We start from the raw sequence: 16,234 nt of genomic DNA, 5'->3' as shown, positions 1-16,234 counted from the left end.
ATTGCAGCAGGGAGCACTCAGCTGCAGGCACAGGGCCACACTTTATCTCAGCTGTTGGACACGGGTACCTCCACCCAGGCCAACAACCACACCTGGGGGTGGCAGGGAGGAAGGACCAATTGCCAGGCTCAAACTTTCCCAATGCCACACAGATCAAACCCAGACCTGCTGCATTATGCTACCGACCATGCTGCTTCCCCATGTCACATTTCAAAACACAAAATGCAAAACAGAGACCTTCTGCTGAATTACTCTGGGCTATTTCATTTCTCAATGAAAGAAAGAGCAAAACCAACGTTTTCGTGGGAACCAGCACAACTTACACTTATAGTCGCCTATGCAGCAGTTCTGAGACCAAATACCTGCCACAGGCTAACAGGAAAATCAGCTTGGAAAATTGAGGCTGCAGTGCATGAACAGTGAGAAAAGAACAGCTCCCAGGAAAAAAAAAAAAAAAGCTATCCAGTTCTCGCAAATGCAAATTCAGACTTTCAGCAGGCAGGGCTCGCAGATATACAGGTAAGCAGCATACAACTGTATTTTGTGACATGCTCTCAAGGGCAATATATTTTCGAGATGCTATTATGCCAGCTTTAAACAGTGACAGCATGTATTTCAGTAATGACCAGGTTGTGATATGTCAGCCTTAGCAGTTTCTAGGCACGCTCTAAGGGAGCATGTTGCTACTCCCCAGTTCGCACATTTTAGCAGGCTGCAATATATTGCTGTTTCTTTGAAGGCAAAAATAAGCACCACACCATGAGAGCTGTCGCTTTTCTTTGCAGCTGTTCAAACTTCCCTAGCACCATGTTTTAACAGAGCTTTCCAACAACGCTGTGTGCAAAACTGCCAACAGTGCCTTCTTGCGCATTTACTTGTAACACCCCATCTTGAGAACTTCACACGCAGCCAAAACCCACCAGATTTGTTGAGAAGAGTTTTTCAGCATGGGAAAACTGTTTCTCCTTTGAGTCAAAGTCTGATTAAAGAACTGAAAGAGGAGTCACGCTCTCTCTCACTGGTGTGAATTAGCATAACTCCAAGACTCAGGCCTTTTTTCCCCCCATATGTCTGCAAGTATGCAATTCATTTTACCTTTGGCAATTCTTTTTTTCACCTACAGCCCACGGCATAGAGCTACTTTAAAAGAACTTTTATAATAGAGCTCAGAAGAGGCAAACTATTTCCCTGCTACTCGGCGTACCTGCCTTTCTCCTCCTGCCACAGCCACTCGCAAAGATGCTTCAGTTAAACTCTGCAGAAGTTGCGCTTGGCTACGAACTTAAGGACCAAATCTGTTTCCACGATTCCTGCAAAGTGCATAGAACTGCATGAAAGAAGCCTCTCCACAATAATCTGATCTAATAAGGCTATTAGCCATACAATGGCATAACAATACTCTGCACGGTATTTCTGAACCAGCTATTTTTTTTTTTAAATGAAAAAGTGCATTCTGCTTCCGTCTCAGCTGGTCTTTTTATATACTCCATATCATATTCTCATCTCATTCCTCCACCCAAATTAAGGAGTGACAGCAGACACTGCGCCGTCAAAACTCGTCTGCTCACGGAGGAACTATTTCGGGGTAACTTATATTTGGACATCCTGGAATAAGCCCGCCTCGTTACGAATTCACTTTAGGCTTTTACAGGCATCATTCACTGGCACGCATCATTCACTAGCTGCTTTATCCTGCCCTTCCCTTTCCGCCAGCCAGGTCTTCCACATTCACAAATCTGCCAGCTCAAAACGCAGGATATGCCAGGAACCTATACATCCTCTCTGCGCGTCCCCCGCGCTGTCACGAGGAGAACACAGTCGCGATAGTCGGGGGTGGGACTCCCGCCTGTCGCCCCGCTCCAGCCCGCGGCCCGGGGCGGCTGGAAGCCGCCCCGGGCCGCGGGCTGGAGCGGGGCGACTGTCCGGGCTCCGTGCTCACCTTCACCGACCCATTTCGAAGCACCCCGCAACCGGCTCCCCATCCCCGGTCTCCATTTTACCCTCCCTCCACACACGAAGTCCCAGGGGCCGCCCCTCGCCGCCGGCCTGGCCCACCGCCTCGCCGGGCCGCGGGAAACGGCGGAGCCCGAGGGCCGACAGCGCCCGGCGAGGCGGGAAGGGTCGCCCGCCCACCACCACGTCCCGCTCTCCCCTCACACACGCTCTCCGCGGGCGGCAGAGACCTGTTCTCCGGGAGCTCCGCGCCGCCTGCGCCTCTTTCCCTCGCTGTCGGCGGCGAGAAGGGGGACGAGCGAGGCGCGGAGCACCTCCCTCTGCGGGAGCCCGGCGCCGAGGCTGGGGCTGAGGCGGAGGCGTCGCTGCCGGGGCCGGCGCACGGATGTGGGCGCTCGCCCCCGGGGCCGAGGCTGGCGGCGGCGGGGCGGGGACGGGACGTGAAGGCGGGCCGGGGCCGGGTTCTCCTGAGGGGAAGCACCCTCCGCCGCTCCTACCTGCCGCGGGCGTCTCTGCGTGAGGCGCTGAAACCTGTGGTAGCGACGAGGAGGAGGAGGAGATCAGCCTTCCCTCTGGGGAAGGTGCCCAGCCGGGGGGGAGCGGGTCAAGCCAAAGCCCTCGGAGAGCGGGAAGAAGGGGTCTGACGGCAGACCGCCCTCTTCCCTGATTTTCCCTCAGGCGAACCGGTCCCTCTCCGGGGGAGGGCTTCCAGCTTTCCCCCTGAGGAAACCAGGGGCCTGAGCAGCGTCTTCGCTCCGAGGGAGAGTCCCTACCCCAAGCGGGAGCCAGCCCTGCCTTACCTGGAGGGAGGAGAAGGGCAGGAGCCTGCCAGCCGAGTCCCACAGCCCGGCCAGTCCCGACTTGTGCCCTGCCATCGGTTTAATGGGCGTTCAGGTTTTGCCAGCAGTTCTCCAGGGGAGCAGCCCCAGCTGAGCACGGCTCCGGCATTGCAGGCCTGATGCAGAGCAAAGAGCAGCTGTAACCTATTGCTTATCACCCCCCTGAGTCCTTAGGGGAAGAAGTTGAAAGAGCTGCTTTCCACAGCCTCGCTAGCTCAAGTTAACTCGAATTTTCCCTTTAATCCATCTCCTAGTTCCCCAAACTCGATCCGAGGCGGTCGGTCAGTCAGGTTGTGTTTCCAACCCCACCGCTATTCCAGTATCCCAGCACTGAGGATCGAGTGGTGCAGCTGCAAGAGTTCACCCAGCGCTAATCCACTCACTGGTAACCCAATCACTCTGTGCTACTGAAAAAAAAAAAAAACGAAACACCCCAGTATTTTGTAGCTAAAGCGCAGCTTTTTCCGAACCGCTTCCACACGACTGGAGTACCTTCAGTGAGCCCATGCAGCCCAACAGCACGGTTATAATCATTTCTGCTACAGGCTCGTCATTACGTGAGGGTAACTCTTTACCTTAACTTGAAATGAATTTGATGTCTCCATCGCAGAGCACTTGAGAAGCCTCACAGGGCTGGGAGAGATGTGTTCTCTCTTTAGTACCGCGCATTGGTATTCATGTGGAAAACAATAACAACATTTGCACTACGCTGCTGGTAACTGGCACGTAGTACTAGCACCGTTTGGCCCCAAAATATCTGCTTTAAAAGTAAGAATGCAATAGGCAGGAGAGGGAGAGAGCTGAGTGAGAACAGCACAGAAAAATAAGGGCCGGCATTACCCTGTACACCTATTTTGGCAAGGTTATGGCACTTTGGAAAGCCCTTGGCTGGCAGAGCTGCGTGTTCAGAGTGAGTTCTAATAATTTCACTCAAATCCTTGGACTTGTCATAGTATCAGCAGAGTGGCCTGTGAAGTTACAATTCCTCTTTTATATGTCTTCTTTTGTGTGTGTGAAGTCATTGGTGAGATGTGATGGGGAATGCTGAGGTATCACACTGATAAAGTAGGTTGATAGACAGAACACCTCATCGGGTGAGGAACAAAGAATGGGAGTTTGAGCTTCACACCCTACTTGAACACATAGGAACCCTCTTTTTTTCCATGTGTCCAGAGATACCTGCAAAATTGGGCTAGCTGCAGGTAACCTTTCATGATCCCAGGAGGACGATCCAGCTGCAGATCCTGCGCCCAGTCCCACCTTCTAGCGCTTATAGCCACTTGGAGGTCTGTTTACATGGTTTCTGCCCTTCCCTGGGGTTTGTTACTGGCAATGTTTCAAAACACTGCTGTCACTACCATGAGAAAAAGAGTTTTTCTGAACAGATTTGTTCTTTGGGCTGCACAGCTCACAAATAAACCTTCTTACCTATGGCACACACATCCTTTTTTGAAAAATACTTTCCATGCAGCTCAGCTGGGAACAGCAGTCATTCAGTTTAAAATCAGTCAGACCGGTTGCCAGCGTTAGCTGCTGCAACACTCCTAAATGGGTTATCGCTGGTCTGTTTGCCCCTTTCCCTGCTGGTAAATGCCCAGTGCTCATAGACGGAGGAGATCAAACTGTTGGCAAACATTTCTTTGAGGCCTCACAGCTCAGAACTTCGCACCCACACAGTATCTGACAAATTGGCTTGCAATCAGCAGTGATTCAGTTTGGCCACACAGGCAATTAGTAACTCTGCTGGTTGCCAGCTCTTTTTATATAACTGGAAATGTTTTGCTATGATGGACAGTTTCAGGCAGAAGCATTTCTCTGAAGCCCTTGCAGTTCCCAGATAAGTTTTCTCTTTATCTCCTCTAGGCTGCTAAATGTTAAATAAAACTATGGTAGTTGTGTTTCTTTTGGGTCCCTTCAATGAAAGGCAAATGTCTTAGTAACCTCAGTTTCCTGCTTATTCCTCTAACAATTAAAATTCAGTGCTACTCACAAGAACAGGAAATGTGCATGGACCCTGTTCTTTCCAGATAGAGAAATTTCATGTGAAGCAGCAGTGACTAAACAAATACTTTACAGAGTTATTAGAGAAAATCATACAAAATTCATAACGAAAGGGTGGTATTTCCTGATACACTTTTTTTTTTTTTTTTTTTTTAAAGAGGGCTGGATCTGCTTTAGAAGTAGTAGCAGGATGTGGTATTTATGTTCCCTGTGACGAGGGAATATTTGCATTACCTGCAATATCGCACCACAATGAAAGCAAATATGTTATCTCACCTGTTCTCCCTGTGCCCGCAGCTGGGAGCAAATACCAGCTGGCAGCTGCTGCCCAGCTCGGCATAGCTTCACTCTTCCCCAGCAATAAGGAAGAAGTTGCAGCCAACTCTCTCTCTCCCCCCTGTTTTCCCTTTAATTATACCAGAAAGTTATTTCTCATTCAAATTTTTCTTTAAGGCCTGCTCTACGTGGGGGAAAAAAAAAAAAATCATTTTAACTATGTTTAGCAAAACTGGTGTATGCCTTTAAGTAAGCTGTCTTAAACCAGTTCTTGTGGCTCAGTTGTGGTTTTTCACAAAGTACTAATAGCGTCATTTTTCATCTCACTGAAGCACGCTAAATTAATGTATATTCAACCTCATTAAACTGCTACAAACTTCTTATGCAAATGCATTCAATCTGCTTTAGTCTTGCTTAACTCACTCAGCGTGGGTCTGTAAGGACTGGGGCACGTTGCTCTCTTACAGTGGCCTAACAAGTCACACGCATCAGGTAGGATTTCTGTCGCGGGGGCATGCGACGTGACAAATATGTGACATGTTGTGGGGAGCCTTAACACACGTAAGACTGCCCAGTGGCCCTCCAAAGGGTTGTCAGTAGCAATTAGTGATATTTAATGAAAGCAATCAGACACGGCTATGTCTGAACTGAGCAATGACAAAGTGTTGCTAGCATATTTCATATTCTTTCTCATCCTGTCCTTGACCAATGTACTGCCTGAATTGCCAAGATTCTTTGAGGAGAAACTTTCTATGTGTTTTAAATAGTATCAAGCATGTGTCTTGGCCCTCTATGCAAAAAAACTCCACCCAGACTAAACTCACACACGGTAGTATAAGCCGTTTGTAAAAGGCTTATTTAGATTAGAACATAGAAACTAGATATATGACCAAGGTGAATCTGGAGCAAACAGTTGACTTAATTACATAAGGCCAGCAAGTTAATTAGATAAGACACGTATTGCAGATTTACTTTATGAGTAGGTCTCCTCTGTCTATCCTGCTTTCTCCCTTTCCTCCTCCACTCCTCTGCCACCCTCATCCTCTCCCAGTTGTGCTGGGCATCCACAAATGGTTCAGGTCCCCAGGAGCTCCCGTCACCCCTTCCTCTGGTTCGTGTGCTCGCTGGATGTTGGATTAGATGATTGTTGTAGGTCCCTTCTAACCGAAATATTCTATTCCATTCTGCTCTAGTCTGTTCTAGTCTAGTCTATGTCTGCACTCATACTTGGAGACAGAGCTCACCTCTTGGTACTTGGCAGCGTAACTCCACTGAGCTCAACCAAACTTGATCAATTTATGCCAATAGGGTGTTTAATCCATTATATGTTTCCTAAACAATAATAATTCAGCAGGATATGCTGATGTTTTCTGCACCGTGATTTGATAGCCAGGGGCTAATTAGTTAAGAATAAGAGGAATGAATAAGGTTGGTCAGAAACCACTATCCTCTTCTGCCCAAAATGATGTTGGAAAGAAAAGCCCTGATTATTTAGTTATTTACTGAAACTAAATTTTTGGATTAAAATACATTTTTCATCTAGAAGGTTGCCCCAGATTTTTTTCAGACCCAGAAAATGTTCTTTTCCTAAAAAAAGGACATTGTTAAGGCCAGCAGATAATGACCTTGGTCATTTCTGCCTAGTCAAAAATTCAACCTGCAATTGCAAGCAATTTGCATCTCTCTTTAAAATCAGATATGTTATTTAACTTCAAAATGCAGCCATTTTTCCTAATTCCCTGTGTTACAATGTTTTAAATATGTGATGTGCCCAACAATTCAGAAACAAACCAGGATCACTTTGATGTTGCAAACACAGAGTATCAGCACCTAAATAACGTGTGCATCTGCATTTATTTATTCATGGTGAAGAAAGCTGTATAATACAGCCAGTGTTGAACTTCATCAGTTCCTTGATTTTGACTTGGTCTCCCATGACTCTTGCTGCAGAAGCAGCAATTAGTAAGTGCTGGCCAGTTGGAAATGTAATAATGTTCTTTTTCAGTACCTGGGGCTGTTGTGATAGGAGAAAATGCTCTAATTTGAAAAGACTTGTCTCATTATCTTAACTTCATTTGAGCTGATTTATAACAGCTTATCACACTGTGTCTGTGTGGGTTCCTTTTCGCTAAGTTTCCTCTGGACATTTTCATGTTATCTACAGACACATTGCAAAAGCAGAACAAAACACAACAGAAAAATGTTTCATGCAGACCTAAACTGCATCTCTTTTGAGCAAGCTGCTACTGTGTTTCAACAGAGCTAGCTGTGAATTTGCTTTAAAATTATGTGGAATCACTTCTATAAACTCAGAAAAACAGACTGAAGGAAACCACCCAGCTTCGTGCAGTTTCCCCTCTCCCGCGGTGGTAGCTGTGGTCTCCCGAGGCACCAGTCAGCGTCATAACTGCAGGATTTTCTATTGATTCATGCACAAAGTTAATTAGCAACACAGGAAAGGAAGCTGCTCATTTGCAGGGTGGATTTTCCAGGATGACGGGGAAGGCACAGCCTTGCTGTGCAGGCATGGGCTCGGGTCCCCGCTGCTCTGCCATCCTGGTCGGTGAGGCAGAGACCAACCCACGGGGCTAGAGGAGAGGCAAGGGGAAAGGCTGGGATTGACCCCAGGAACTTGGATGATGATGTCGTGCACTTCTGCAGCAGAAAGAAGCAGTCCAAATATCATTGCCAAAATCTCTGCTGGAATAAGGGAGAAAAAGAAGCCTCTAGTAATCCTATGCAAAGATATGCACTGGTAAGAATGGGATAATTCAATTAAAAAGTGAGCCAGTGGAATGGCAGAAATATAGGCAAAAGCCCCATTTTCTGAAAGAATAGCTCAAAATTGTTTGCTCTAGTTCAAACAAAATGTATTTGCTTGGATGAAGAGGTACCGATGATCAGGTAGATCACTTCTATGCCCAGAACTACCAGACAAGGTGGCTGTAGAGATCTCTTCTGCCTGTCTTGCAAGTCCACAAGAATGACTCAATGAGGGTGACTTCACGAATCAGTCACAGAGGCAGAGGACAGGAGTAGTTCAGGGATGTGGCACCACATCCTATACAATCTATTTGAGCCAACTGTCACCACCAGCAAACCCACCGAGGTAGCTTTGTGCAAGCCATCAGCTCCTTGAAGTATTTCCATATGCTCATACATCGCCCATCCAGAATATCAAACAGAAGATATTTTAGCTAGGAATCACATAAAAAATCTTTCTTTGCACCAAAAGTGGCTCTTATTACATGCAGCATAGCAAGGGCTAAAAAGCTCTGAATGAAATTAATCTGTAGAACCTGGAAACAGAGTGCTTCTTAATGGGCTGAGCGAGCCTGATTTGCCGGGTGCTGGAAAATAGTGTGGAGTGCCAAGAATGAGTGCTTTATCCCCGCTAAAAATTAATCTAACAAGATTTCCATAAAATTACGACTCACTGAGAAAAGCTTCTGGATGCGGTCTGGCTAATTAAACCCTGCAGAGGCAGCGTGTGGTGGGAGGGGTGCGTGGCCGCTGGCTGGGAGGTGCGGGGAGCCCCTGGCAGTGCAGAGCCAGCATCGCTGGGCGCCCGGTCGCTCCTCGCGGGCACCTCTCACTCCCCACCCTGCGCCTTTCTCTTTAGAAACTGGGAAGATGTCGTGGTTTAACCTCAGCCAGCAGCTAAGCACCACACAGCCGCTCACTCACTTCCCCCCCACCCTGTGGGATGGGGGAGAGAATCGGGGAAAAATACAGGTAGAACTCGTGGGTTGAGATGAGAACAGTTTAATAGAACAGAAAGGGAGAAACTAACAATGATAATAATAACAATATGAAAATGAAAATAATAATAATAAAAAGATTGGGATATACAAAACAAGTGATGCACAATGCAATTGCTCACCACTTGCCAACCGATGCCCACTTAGTTCCCAAGCAGCGATCCTCCCCGGGCCAACTCCCCCCAGTTTCTATGCTGGGCATGATGCCATATGGCACGGAATATCCCTGTGGCGAGTTTGGGTCACTGTCCTGGCTGTGTCCCCTCCCAACTTGTTGTGCCCCTCCAGCCTTCTTGCTGGCTGGGCATGAGAAGCTGAAAAATCCTTGACTTGGTATAAACACTACTCAGCGACAACTGAAAACATCAGTGTGTTATCAACATTCTTCTCATACTGAACCCAAAATGTAGCACTGTACCAGCTACTAGGAAGAAAACTAACTCTATCCCAGCTGAAACCAGGACAGAAGAATAAAATTAACACTTGAGCCAAGCGGGAAGCTGGAGCCAAGGACTGTGCGTTGTCCCCCGGTGGGCAGGACAGCATTGCCTGGGGAATGTCCTTGGGCTGGTGGGGATGGCAGGGGTGACCTGTCTGCTGAAGCAGCATGTGGGGGCAAGATGCAAAACCCGATGGGGTCTAAACCACAGCCGCAGGCTGAGCTCGGGGAACTGAATTGCTCCCCCACATCAGAGCAGGAGGGGCCACAGAAATACGTGGGAACATGCATGCCGTAGGTGCTTCGCAAGCACTTCATACCTAGTTTGGAGAAGGAACGGGTGATTTGGCCCAGAAGGAACAAATGTGGCCTAAGTGCTCCACAGCTTTGACGAGAAGTGGCTCTTCACATTTAAATGGAAGCATATGACACGAAATAAAGATTCACCGCAGAGGCAATCAGCGGCGCAAATTCAAATCAGGCTCATCAAGCCTTGTTAGCTCCTGCTCAGCATTGACCCAGTTGGGTCCCAGGTGGCTCCTGCAGAGCCACTCGTGTGTGGAGATGCTGCAGTCCAGGGGGGCTGCTGGCCTGGGCATCCAAGTGAGCTTGAATAACTGCTCAGTGCTCCGGCGAGCGTGGGAGACATGCCGTGATTGCCGTGCTGGGGCTGCCGGTCAGCCCTGCGCGCGTCGATCGCCACCCTGACCGTGCTCTAGGTGTAATAATCACGGCTTGCTCGAGATTCTCCCTGGGTTATTTAGTTATTCCCCCTCTAACCGTATGGGCTGTTATGCAAAGGACGTGAATGGGAGGAAATCGGGCTTTTTCACAACATTGCCCAGGCTCTGCAGTGGTTGTGTTTCTCATTCTGCATTTTCCTGGCTATCCGAGGTCCCTCTGCTGTTGCAGCTGGAATGGTCTGCTCATATCAGGAGCGCAGCACAAACCAGTTGGCCTTGATTTTGTAGGTAAACAAAATATCCCTCCGGTCTGAAAATATTGCTGGTTTTCCCTTGGTGTGATGCTGCCCTGAGAGCACTCATGGGCGTTCATTCCCCACGAGCAGAGCAGCAAGAGCAGGGGGGTACGGAGCCTCCGACAGTGTCTGCTCTTGGGGAGCAACTGGGGAATACAAACCTTGAAATACTCTGCGATTGTCAGCTGAAACCTGCTTTAAAATATTTTAGCATCTGTCCAAGCCATTTATTAGTTATTTCCTATCTCTCTGTCTTCCTCTTCTTTTGTTTTTTTGATTTGCAGGTTTCATGTATCAGTGTTTTCACTGCCAGTACCTGGAGCACAAACAGCATGCAAGGCTTTACACAGGGCGATCCTGTTCTCTTTACAAAGCTAATATCTTTTATTTTCCATGGAAACAATCCGTCAAGATTTTATCATCTCGATGAGTAGTGAAAGGCTTGCTCGGCGCAGCTTAAGCCTCCTTTCTGCAAGAACTCATAACTATAGATGCACAATTTTCTTCTTGTTTCTGATGTCTTCACAGTTTTGCACACACCAATTTTTACCAGTAAAAGTTTCTTTTTGTTTCTCTTTTGCTTTGGGGAGCTAATTCTTAGTGTTATCTCTTACAAGAAGAGAATTGTGCAGATAGTTTTTCTTAAAATAAAAGGTAATGTCTTGAGATGACTATGAACAAGAAAATAGTCTTTAATATTAATTTTTAAATTGAAATTTCAACGCTCTCTTTTTTTTTTAATTTTGCTTCACTATTTGCGATCATTAAGGAGCCACATAAATGTTCATGGAAAAGAAATGTAAAGCTCAAACACTCGAAATACTGACTACTTGTGAATTTTGAATTCTGTGTTGAATTGTGACAAGTTCCCACTCAAAATTAATTGCCCTTGAGTAATTTAAAGTACATCACTTTGTATAACTTACCCAAAGACAATTAATTTTGAGGAACAGAAGCTCTAGCATGTGATCTGGGCTAAATTATTGAATACTGAATATTCAGAGCAGAATTTGTAATCGGCAGGCCACAGAACAAAACACATTTCACTGAGTAAGTAACTAATCAAACAAGTTGGAGACCACATTGAACAGAGAATATGTGCTGAAGAAAAAATCTTTTTCAGGCCCATTCACACATGGAAGGGAAGGTGAGGTCGAGAGTGTGCCAGCCCTGAATGGGGGACCTGTGCCTTTGCCTTCAGCGGGACCCCGTGAGCGGTGTCCCTGCAGCGGCAGGGGTGGGAGCTGATGGCCCTGGAAATCCCATTTTGTCCTGCCTCCCCGCTGTACCTTACCAGGAGAGGATGAAGGGTGTCTGAAAACATCATCTGCACCCTTCTGTCCTCTGTTGGTCTTTTAGCTAGAATGGACATTTAATGCACATTTCTGCCATCCTCCTTTCCAGCAAGTGCTAATGTCCCTGAATAACTTCAGGTCCTGGCTGTGAGGATTTTTAAAAGCCGTTTTAGAAAGGAGCATGTTTCTTCCTTACTTTGACTGAGATGTTTTCATCTCAGTGGGATGGAGACAGCTATTTTTGTTGAATGTCCTCCCCACGTTGCCTATGAGCTGTGCTGTGTGAGTGGTGGGAGGAGACATCATTAGGAACCGAAGGATAGCACCTACCACGGCGTGCAATTAAGAAAGACTGGATTTAAACTCGTTTGCCATGTAATCGTGTACCGTGCTCATTAGCCTTCCACTGCAACAAGGAGAATAGTTATTTCTGTTCTAAACCAGTGTCACAGTCCTGTCGGGTGTTACATCTGCTCATTGCAGCCATAGCCTGCAGATCACGCTGATGCGTGGGAAAGCCGTAGCCCCGTGGACTCACAAGCAGACCTTGCATCTAGCTGGTGTTACGTGTCCCAGGCTTGGTCCTGCTCCTCGCCCGTGCACGCTCCCTTCTCCCAGGACAGGACTGGGACTGCTTTACCAACCTCGCTAACACCGGGCAGTTTATGTCACACGGGCACGTGGCAGTCGCTGGCCCCTTCCCCACTGTCACTGCACAGCAAGCTCTGACACGTCGCGTTCGGCTGCAGCAAAGTCGGTATTCAGCTTTCAGGTTTAGTTCTGCACCCCCAGCCACTTGTAACGCCCGCGTACGCCGGGGTGGGCTGCGGGAGAGCCTGCGGGCGCGATGGACCGATGCCGACGGTGCATGAGCAACAGCAGAACTGGATCCGATATGATGCTGAACCCCCCCCCGCTCTGTCCCATTTGCCCTAATAAGGTATTTATCTAGAAGTCTTAGAAAAATAATTCCAGTGCCAAAATTATTCACATATGACGGAGTAAGCAACCGAGTTGTGGCACGAGCGCGGCCACTTCTTCCTACCTAAGTAGCCCTGTGGGGCAGAGCAGCAAGATACACGTGGCTCCCTGGTGTGCATTCGGGGGGAGGTGAGGACTTTAAAACATCTTCTCCTGCGCAGTCGCCTTTGCTGGGAGCGGGGTTGTAGGGCATGCCACACTCCATATTCCTTCCACCCGGACGTATAAACCCAGCACACTGCAAAAAATCATTGCAAAGAAGCAGCGCTGAGCTCTCCAGACACAGGCAGCAGGGAAGCACTGAGAACTAGGACACATTGCAAGTCCCACGGAGGTAATTAGGTGCCTTAGTGAGGCTTATCAAGAGGCACTTTCTCATTGTGATTAACAGCCCCGAACCCACTGCTCCTGGCAGTTCAGTCAAGCTGATCTCTTGGGGTTCAGGGTTTGTTCCCTTTTTTTAAAGACAAATGGTGAGGAACACCTATGGAATTTCTCTGGGCATTCACAGAAGATTTGGGAAATCTGGTTTCCATACTGCCTGCTGCTGGAAGTATTTTTAAACCCGTTGTCTTGGTTTCGGCTGGGATGGAGTTAATTTTCTTCCTAGTAGCTGGTACAGTGCTATGTTTGGGTTCAGTATGAGAAGAATGTTGATAACACACTGATGTTTTCAGTTGTCCCTAATAATGGTTAGACTAAGTCAAGGATTTTTCAGCTTCTCATGCCCAGCCAGCAAGAAGGCTGGAGGGGCACAACAAGTTGGGAGGGGACACAGCCAGGACACTGACCCGAACTGGCCACAGGGGTATTTCATTCAGGGTTTTACATAACTGCAGCTTATTGTTTGTTATTGTCAAATTTATTTGTGACCATATAAAGCTAAACTACACTGAGAGTACTAAAACTTTAGCCAAACTTATTAATAATCTATTTTTTTAAAGATATAGGAGAATGATGAAGATTGTTAATGATAAATTCAAATGCAGCTGGACTATGGTGAGGTACTGTCCAGGAGAGCGTGCCCTCCAGCACCCTGCCTGGCCGAGGTCCAAGGGAAACAAGCTTGCTCGCTGTCCTGGTTTCGGCTGGCATAGAGTTGGTTTTCTTTCTAGTAGCTGGTATGGTGCTATGTTTTGGGTTCAGTGTGAGAAGAATGTTGATAACACACTGATGTTTTCAGTTGTTGCCAAATAGTGTTTAGTCTAAATTCAAGGATTTTTCAGCTTCTCACGCCCAGCCAGCAAGAAGGCTGGAGGGACACAACAAGTTGGGAGGGGACACAGCCAGGGCAGCTGACCCAAACTGGCCACAGGGATATTCCATATGGCATCATGCCCAGCATAGAAACTGGGGGGAGTTGGCCCGGGGAGGATCGCTGCTTGGGAACTAAGTGGGCATCGGTTGGCAAGTGGTGAGCAATTGCATTGTGCATCACTTGTTTTGTATATCCCAATCTTTTTATTATTATTATTTTCATTTTCATATTATTATTATTATCATTGTTAGTTTCTCCCTTTCTGTTCTATCAAACTGTTCTCATCTCAACCCACGAGTTCTACCTGTATTTTTCCCCAATTCTCTCCCCCATCCCACAGGGTGGGGGGGAAGTGAGTGAGCGGCTGCATGGTGCTTAGCTGCTGGCTGGGGTTAAACCACGACACCTGTATTTTCCACCTTCACAAGACAGTGCACAGGAGTGTGCTGTCAGTCAGTCAGCAAGTCAGAACCATGTTTTTCCATAGACTAAGAAAAAGGCCCATGACAAATAGTTAAGAAAAGCCAGAATGTAATCAGAAGAGGTAAACTCACTGCAGGGGTGGTCAGCACCTCTGTTAGAAAACATGATCTGTGACTCAAAACAGGCAGCAATTAGGTGGGTTTGGGGCTGGCCAGGGTAGGAAGCATCCCTGGGTGAGCATGGCCGTGTCGATGCACAGGGATACAGGCAGTGGTCCCCGGCTGTATGCAGCACCGCTGGCATTGCCCCGAAGGTACAACCAGGGTGTCCGTCACAGCACCCCAAGGGCCTTCCCCACGCAGCCTCGGCACAGGCATCGACGGCTCTGACAGCTTCTCACCTTGGTCACTGTAAGTGATTTTCGGTGGTCAGCTGAACTATTTTGTTGCACTAAATGTTCTCCTAAACCTTCAGGCAAAGCTGAGGAGGAGACCTGCTGAAGCTTTCTCTGTCATTTGGTTTCGTTGGACCAGTTCACTGCTGTAAGGCAGACCGAGATGTTGGGAGCCGCAGACTGTCAAAGGAGAAAAATGTAAAACTAGGTGGAAATCATCTCACCCCTCCCCTGGAGAAGTTGAGGGTGGGTTTCCTTATCACAGACTTTTCCTCTGCTGAGCTGAACCTGTTTCAGTATTTCGACCTCTGTTGCAAAGTGGAGATGCCAGAAAAGACTCTTCTAGGTGTCTCAGCCCCATCCAGGCAACTGCCCCCAAAATGGGAGTGGGAAAAAGTCCACGTCACTAAGACCTTTGCACCCTTGTTGAAGTCTGTCTTTTGATGTCTTGTGAGCTGAGGCAAATCCTAAGCCTCCAGGTCATTAGATACCTGTGCATCCTACATCTTTGGTGCAGCTAAGCACTGGTTTGTAATTGCTGGCCTCCTGGGAGTCCATGGACTATTTCTAAGGGACCATGAAGGATAACTGAGAAAAAACAGTCTAGTGAAAGGAAGCAGAAAGTAATGAAGCAATCTGTTCCCCCAAGGAAACATTGAGCTGAACAGATTGGATTCACCCAGTCAAAGGAACGATATATCTCATCTCATCTTTGTCACCTGAGCCTTAAAGCAGACTGAAACCAAACCACTCTGTGCAGTTCCTTCACCAGGCTAAAAAAAGGTTATTAAAACCCACCAAGTTATTCTTAAGAATTACTCATGTTGCTCACACAGTTGTGCAATACTACCTTATCACATAATGTAATAATTTTAGTAAATATATTAAAGTAGGAAATATTCTGATTTCATAGCTGAAAAGAGAAAGATACTTAGAATCCTAGAATGGTTCCCCAATAACATTAAAATACTAGATAACTTCTGGAGAGAGAATAGTTCTGCAAATTAAGTGACTGTTTCAGGGGCTGATCTGCACCTGCACAGTGCCAGGTACCGTGGGATGCCAGGATGCGACTTGGATTTCATACTGTCCTGGTTTTGGCTGGGATAGAGTTGGTTTTCTTTCTAGTAGCTGGTACAGTGCTACATTTTGGGTTCAGTATGAGAAGAATGTTGATAACACACTGATGTTTTCAGTTGTTGCTGAGTAGTGTTTATACCAAGTCAAGGATTTTTCAGTTTCTCATGCCCAGCCAGCAAGAAGGCTGGAGGGGCACAACAAGTTGGGAGGGAACACAGCCAGGGCAGCTGACCCAAACTGACCAAAGGGGTATTCCGTGCCATATGGCATCATGCCCAGTATATAAACTGGGGGGAGTTGGCCCGGGGAGGATCGCTGCTTGGGAACTAAGTGGGCATCGGTTGGCAAGTGGTGAGCAATTGCATTGTGCATCACTTGTTTTGTATATTCCAATTCTTTTATTATTATTATTATTATTTTCATTTTCATATTGTTATTATTATCATTGTTAGTTTCTCCCTTTCTGTTCTGTTAAACTGTTCTCATCTCAACCCACGAGTTCTACCTGTATTTTTCCCCGATTCTCTCCCCCATCCCACAGGGTGGGTGGGGGGG

The 16,234-nt window shown here is 47.3% G+C and overlaps 1 protein-coding gene across 2 annotated transcripts in view; it reads right to left on the bottom strand.

Moving 5' to 3' along the window:
* RAB27B (RAB27B, member RAS oncogene family) overlaps positions 1 to 16,234 on the bottom strand; it is a 54,029-nt gene that overhangs the window by 27,097 nt on the left and 10,698 nt on the right. Inside the window, exon 1 of one of the 2 annotated variants that reach the window (XM_052777505.1) lies at positions 2,184 to 2,348. The exons of the other annotated variant lie outside the window; for it this stretch is intronic. The gene's annotated coding sequence lies outside the window, so the exon portion shown is untranslated. Of the gene's footprint in view, positions 1 to 2,183; positions 2,349 to 16,234 lie in introns of those variants that run through there. 2 annotated transcript variants of the gene reach the window in all.

The sequence above is a fragment of the Harpia harpyja genome, chromosome Z (assembly GCF_026419915.1).
Source record: "Harpia harpyja isolate bHarHar1 chromosome Z, bHarHar1 primary haplotype, whole genome shotgun sequence".
NCBI classification, from domain to species: domain Eukaryota; kingdom Metazoa; phylum Chordata; class Aves; order Accipitriformes; family Accipitridae; genus Harpia; species Harpia harpyja.
Note: the sequence above shows the minus strand (reverse complement) of the source record. Positions and strands in the feature narration are given on the sequence as shown.